Here is a 7,055-nt window from a genome sequence, read left to right as displayed (position 1 = left end):
CCCCTTGCTTAGGAACACTGAGGCAAAGAACTCGTTGAGGAGTTCAGCCTTATCCCCCCTGTCCATCACCAATTGTTTCTGCCCATTTAGCAGTGGTCCTATTCCTCCCTGGGCCTTCCTTTTACTCCCTATATATCTAAAAAACAATTTCTTGTTGTCCTTTACTTGGGATGCCATCCTCAGCTCCATGGTAGCTTTGGCCTGTCTAACTGCCTCCCTACAAGCATGAGCAGAGGAGGTATACTCCTCTTTGGTGATCTCTTCCTGTTTCCACTTTTTATGTGCCCCCCTTTTGGCCCGTGGGCTGCCCTGGATTTCTCTGGTCAGCCAAGGAAGCCTCCTGGCCCCTTTCCCTCTTTTTCCATGCATCGGGATTGTCTCCCTTTGTGCCCGAAGGATCATTTCCTTAAGGCACAGCCACCCTACTATGTGCGTAGTAATATTAATACTTACCATATTTACTTGAATACAAGATGAGTTTTTCTCTCTCTAATCAGCTGGGGCAGTGGGAATGTCCCTTGTTTTAAATTTGCATACAAGGAATCCTCATTAAGTACATAATCTATCATTAAACTGCTGCCAAAAGCAGCATGTGCTTATGAATGGAAACTAGCTATGAAGTTGATTTAAATGCAGCCAAAAGTGAGCCTGATGATAAAACACATGGCTCATTATGCAAACATATGGTGGGAACTTTTTGTGTGTGTCCCTTAAAAAAGAAAGGGGGGGTGGGCAGTTGCTCCCCCAGGAGAGCTTGGAGGTACTGCAATACCAGGCCATCACTTGGAGAGGCTGAAGCAAGCTCTGACCCCCTCCCCTGGTGCCAAAAATGCTGATTATAACCTTTTTTTTCGTATGGTCCTTTAAACAACGGGTGGGTGTTCCTTCTGCAGGGGACTGGCACTGGGCCTGAAGTTACTGCAATACCAGGTCAGCAGTGGGAGAGCCAGAGCCAGCCCTGACACCCTTCCTTTGGTGCTAGATATGATTTATTAGAACATTTTAAAGCTCAAGTTGACAGAATTTGAGGCACAAGGAAATACAGAAACCTGAGCAAGGGGCTACATAGTAGAAGATGGGGGTAGGGGTGTGAATGCAACTAAGTTGCATGTAAAAGGTGCAGCCAACTAAGCCTGGGGATAAGGGGGAAAAGTAGGGGGAGGGCACACAATGCTTATACAGCAAAGAATATACAGGAGACCCTGCACAACAGTACTGCTTTTGAGTAGGGAGGTGGTTCATAAAGCACACACAGTTACAAACAGTGACATGCACAATACAGTTGTGGGGGTAGGGAAGAGTCCAGGATTTTAAAGGTTCTTAGAGTCTGTTAGGTATAGCAGCAGGGGGCAGTCAGGTGGTCCCTTCTGCATCACTTCCAGTCAGAGGTCTGGTGGAGTCCATGTACTAGGGCTGTCCCATGGTGCACTCCATGTAGCACATCCCTGGACCAGCAGATGGTGTCGAATACCATGAGGCAATGTTCCCTCTAAGGTGTAGTGGTCCGTGAGTGCACCGTTTGGTCTGTGAGCGTGCCTCTTTGGTCCTGCCTCCCCCTTTCGCTAAGCCTGGATCCAGACTACACTAAGCCTAATAGACTAGAATCCTCATGTAATGGATCCTCACCATTATTCTTGGTGTTAGGGTCCCTACGGGGGGCAGGGGCACCCTATTGGCAGTGCGGCTCCCACGGGGGCACAGGGGCCCCCTATAAGGGAGTATGGACACTGGATATTGTCTATAGGGTTCATAGATTGTAAGGGCTCAAAGGGACCTTGCAAGATGATCGGGTCCAGCCCCCCCTGCACCAGGCAGGAAAGGCAACTTGGGGTCAGGGGACCCCAGGTTAGGGTTGGTTGGTTAGGGTCCCATGAGGGTACAGGGGCCCCCCCTATAAGGGAACATGGACACCCTGTAGGCAGTGGGGATCCCTGCAGGGGAAGCTATGGCACCCTAGGGGCAGCAGGGTCTCTCTAGGGGGCAGGGGTGCCTATAGGCAGTGGGGCCCCTATAGGGGCACCCTGTGGGCAGCCCCTATGGGAAGCAGGGCCCTACAGGCAGCGCCCCCCGCTCACCCGGCTTAGAGTGGCCCCTGTAGAGCTCCCCACCGAAGAAGACGCAGAAAGACATGGCTGCTTTTGGCTGCCTGGCCCAGCCCCTCCTCCAGCTCTGTCTGTGCCACTCCCCGCAGCCACCAGGGGGTGCTGCTGGACAAGGCAGTGCAGGCAGGCGGGTGAGCACATGGGACGGGCGCAGCCCAGGCTGGGGGGGCCAGCTCCAGCTCCACGGTGTAAAAGCAACTGAAAGCTGGGGAGCGGCACCGATCCGGCAGAGCAGTTTCCTGGTGCCAGCAGAGCCCGTGCCAGCCCCCACTTTGCCTTGCCGCGCTGCAGCCCAGCTCCTCTCCGGGCAGGTGTACAGCCTTAATAAGTTAGTGCGCAGCATGGTATTAAATTGTGCATAGCTGCGGACACATGCAGCTTGGAGGGAACTTTGCCCTGAGGCCCTGCATCAGCTTGGCGTAGTGATGGGTTATGCGGCATTTGATCTTAGCCAAAAGGCAGAAATGTTGATGGAAACCTACCACGAGGCTAGCTTCATGTAGCCCATCTGTGTAAGATATATGGTAGTTCCTACTGAATACAATCCAAGGGATTATCCAGCCTGTGGCGTGTCCTTCAGCCCAGGCATGGGGGCCAGGGGCGACGCAGCAACTGAACTCCTTCTGGCTGCTGCTGCCTTTGTCACTGCTGGATGTGGCCTGGCCATCCCAGCCCATCCACCCCACACCCACCGCCAGGCATGCTGGATAGAGTGGGTGGGTGGGCTCTCTATGGAGACTGACCTGGGACCCCTGTGGGCAGGATGTGCTTAGCCAGGCAGATGGGATGGGGTCATGGGCAGATGGAGAGAGGCACCTGGGAGCAGGACACGTTGGCAAGGTTGGGATCATGAGGCAGTTCCAGTGTGGGGCTGGAGCCCGGGACGGAGCTGCAGTCCGCTCCTTGGCATGTCCCTGCCTCCAGAAATGGTGCCCGTTGCACGGATAGGCGGGGCGTGAATCATGGCTCAGCCCCTGGCCCCACGCTGTCACTACCCTGTGATCCTGGCCATGCCTGTGTGTCCCACTCCTTGATGCTGCTCCCTGCCTGCCCGCAGGCTTGTCTTGGCAGCCTGACTGAGCGTGTCTTTCCCTTGCAGGTCCTAACCGGTTTCCATGGAGACCCTGCCCACCCATTATGTCTGGTGACTTCAGTGGTGGGTGCAGGATGGATGGGTCTGGGACCGGATAGGATCAATAGTTGTCGTTGTCCGCCCCCATCTCCCTTCTTGTCCCCCTGCTGTGCTAGGTCACCCCGCCCCCCACCACTGCACCTACTTGGCAGGGGAGATACCATGATCAACAAAGTGGTTTTCCCATGGTGAGGCCTGTCCCTTGCACTCTGGGCAGGCTGGGAAAAATCAGCTGCACAATTTTGTGGTAAGGGAAGACTGCGTTTGTGCTTTCCGCTGGCTTGGTGCTTGGCCTTTTGGCTAGGAGCAAGTGAGACTAGGAGGCATCTGGATCCCAGGGCCTCCAGGCCTGGGGCTTGTACATAGGATGTCTGCCACAGATTTGGGAAGTATCCAAAGCCTCAGACTGATGAGCAGGGATCTAGGTTTTCTGTTTCCCATGGAAAATGAAAAAAAAGTGTCAATTTTTCCCTTTTAACTGAGAAAAAAGCAGATTTCTCATTTTAACAGAGAAACGCATAGATGTTCCACTTTTGCAAAGAGCTCTCTGCAGGCTGGCAGAGTTCCAGTGTGCAGTGGGCTGGGGGGAATGGGAGGAGGGTGGTCAGACAGGGGGTGCTGTATGTGCGCTTACATGTACACATGGCTGCCAGGAAGCTTGGAGAGCAGCTCCTGTAGGTAAGTCTGGTTTGGGTTGGGTTGGTGGGGGAGGGAATGGAGACCCCCATAGGGAAGGGGGGAGTTGGGCTGGGGTTGCTGCCCAGCTGGGCAGTGCATGGGGTTTAGGGCCCGGGTCTGGAATGCACAGCCACAGGACCCTGGCAGGGAGTGGGAGGGGGCTGTGAGCAGCTTGTCTGGGGGTGTGCAAAAAGGGGTGAGGTTGGCTCCCCGCCACTGAGTGCACTCCCGGAGGGGTGCTGGGGGGCATGTGCCTCCCAGATCTGTGCGCGGGGTGGGTTCATAGATTTCAAAGACATTAGGGCTGGAAGGGACCTCAGAAGATCGAGTCCAGCCCCCTGCCCCAGGGGCAGGAAGTCAGCTGGGGTGATAGGATCCCAGCAACATAAGCATCCAAATTTCTCTTTAAAGCGTTCAATGTAGGTGCTTGAAACACCTCCGATGGCAGGCTCTTCCAGACCTTGGGAGCTCAGACAGTAAAGAAATTCTTCCTTATGTCCAGCCTGAAACGGTCTTGCAGGAATTTATGACCGTTTGACCTTGACATCCCTTGGGGTGCTCTGGTGAACAACTGTTCCCCCAGATCCTGGTGAACACCCCTGATAAACTTATAGGTGGCCACCAGATCACCCCTGAGCCTGTGCTTTTCCAGGCTGAAGAGCCCCATGGCTCTCAGCCTCTCATCATAAGGTCTGTTTTCCTGACCTCTGATCATGTGCGTGGCTCTTCTCTAGACTATCTCAAGCTTCTCCACATCCTTTTTGAATTGTGGAGCCCAAAACTGGATGCAGTACTCCAGCTGCGGCCTCAACAAGGCCGAGTACAATGGGAGAATGACGTCCTGGGATTTGCTTGAGAAGCATCTATGGATGCAAGCTAGCATTTTGGTCGCTTCACTAGCCGCAGCATCACATTGAAGGCTCATATTTATCTCGTGGTCAATCATGCCCCCCAAGTCCCTTTCATCCGTAGTGCTAGCCAGTGTAGCACTGCCGAGCCCATAAGTACATTGCAGGCTTTTCCTCCCAAGGTGGAGAACCTTGCATTTTTCGGTGTTAAACACCATCAGGTTATCATCCGCCCATTTCCTGAGCCTGTCAAGGTCAGCTTGGATCGCCCTCCTGTCCTCAGGTGTGGATGCTTTACCCCAGAGTTTATCATTGGCAAACTTGGCCCGTCCACTTCTGACTCCAATGTCCACATCTTTAATGAAGATGTTGAACAATATAGGTCCAAGGACAGAGCCTTGAGTGACCCCACAGGGCACCATGATGATTAACTTCTGTCAACCACCACCCTCTGAGTCCGACCAGAGAGCCAGTTCCCCAGCCAGCGGATCATGGTGGACCTGAGGCTGCAGTTGGCCAGTTTTGCCAAGAGGTGATCATGGGATACCAGATCAAAGGCTTTTTTGAAGTCAAGATATATGACATCAATCTCCTCTCCCTTGTCCAGGTGATAGATAGGTCACCTGGTCATAAAAGGAAATAAGATTGGTCAAGCAAGACCTACCTGCAACAAACCCATGCTGGCTATCCCTCAGGATGTTGCCATTGGCCAGTCTGTTAAGAATGACCTCTTTAATAATCTTTTCTAAGACCTTTCCCGGGATAGAGGTCAGGCTGATGGGCCTGTAGTTTGCCGGATCCACTTTCCTCCCTTTCTTGAAGATAGGCACCACGTTGGCCTTTTTCCAGTCTTCGGGCACTTCACCAGAGCGCCAGGAGTTCTCAAAGATCCGTGCCAGGGGCTGAGCTATGATGCTAGCCAGCTCCTTGAGTACCCTGGGGTGTAGATTGTCAGGGCCTGGTTTCCCATTGCAGGCTTGGGCTCCCTGCCCTGCTGCCCTCCCCTGGGGGCCTCTGCGACCCAGCGGGTGGGACCTGATGTTGCAGGGCAGAGTGGGGCCAGGCAGGGAAGCTTCTTGCTGCTGCTGCGAGCCTCACGACAGCCTGGTGAAGCACTCCCTGCATGCCCAGGAGCAGTGGCATGGAGTTGTGCCCCTCACTGCTGCCAGATGGGCAGGGAGCACCTCATCAGGGCAATGTGGGGCTCGCAGCGGCAGCAAGGAGCTTCTTCACTCAGTCCTGCCACACTGGGTCCCACCGGCTGGGCTGTGGAGACCCCAGGGGCAAGGCAGCAGAGCAGGGAGCCCGAGCCCGCAGTGCGCAGCCCGTCCCTGCTGCCACAGACTTCGCTCTGGCTGTGCCACCCACAGGGGAGGGGCAGCCGGGCTGTGCGCTCTGCTGTGCTGCAGCAGCTACTGCCTCCCATGGGCGGCAGCTTGGGCGATGCTGCGGTGGGGCAGGGGGCTGCAGACCCAGGTCCCTGGCTCTGTAGCCCTGACAGCTGGGGATCCCATCCAGCAGAGCTGATGTGAATGAAGGGGACAGGGAGAGCTCTGATTTTTCCATGATAAAAATCCCAAAATCAAATGCCAAAATTTATAGGTATTTAGCATTTATTTTATTATAGTGATTGAAGCACTGGTAGGCTTCCAAATTGCTTTAAAATTGCAAATATAATTAATAAAACATTGTGTTCAATTGATACCTCTATATAGTGACATTTCATTTTAATTGTTGATTCTGGTGTTTTTTTATCAGAGAATTTGCTAATATATGTTTTATCAGAGAATTTGTGATTTTGAATGGAGAAAACCAGGATCCCTGCCAAGTTTGGAAGGGAGGATACTTGCCCAACAGTAGAGCCACACAGGCTTGAACGCTCAGTCAAATTTGGAACTTGACTATTGGGCTTTGCCCAATTGAATCTGGACCTGATTGGCTGATTTGGCCCTCAGAACGTAATATATTTTTAAAATATTGTCCTATATATAAGTGGGTACAAAAGTGCTACTTAAAAGTATATTTATAGAGTACCTGTGCTAAATCTTGCAGCAGTTTTGGAAAAGGTATAATGTGCATTAATTCTGGGTGAACTAAGTCTGCAGATACCATATGTAGATTATTACAGGTTTGTAAAATCACTATTTTCAAATTTGTTCCTTACTTCCTGTGCTCAGGAAGAGCAGGGTCTGAGAATAAGGAGAGGAGGAAGGAACTGCAGGGTGAAGAAGTTGGGGTGGGGAGGGGAAGAGGGCAAAAAACCTGGCCCCCAATGGCGAAGGGTTTTGTGGATGT

At 52.9% G+C, this 7,055-nt stretch overlaps 1 protein-coding gene and 1 pseudogene across 1 annotated transcript in view; both read left to right on the top strand.

Annotated features, from left to right (window-relative positions):
* KIFAP3 (kinesin associated protein 3) overlaps positions 1 to 7,055 on the top strand; it is a 110,987-nt gene that overhangs the window by 2,354 nt on the left and 101,578 nt on the right. The window lies entirely within an intron of this gene.
* LOC112549245 lies at positions 3,372 to 3,513 on the top strand (annotated as a pseudogene).

This window comes from Alligator sinensis, unplaced genomic scaffold (genome assembly GCF_000455745.1).
Source record: "Alligator sinensis unplaced genomic scaffold, ASM45574v1 scaffold31_1, whole genome shotgun sequence".
Lineage (NCBI taxonomy): Eukaryota > Metazoa > Chordata > Crocodylia > Alligatoridae > Alligator > Alligator sinensis.
This window is presented reverse-complemented; position numbering and strand designations above follow the sequence as displayed.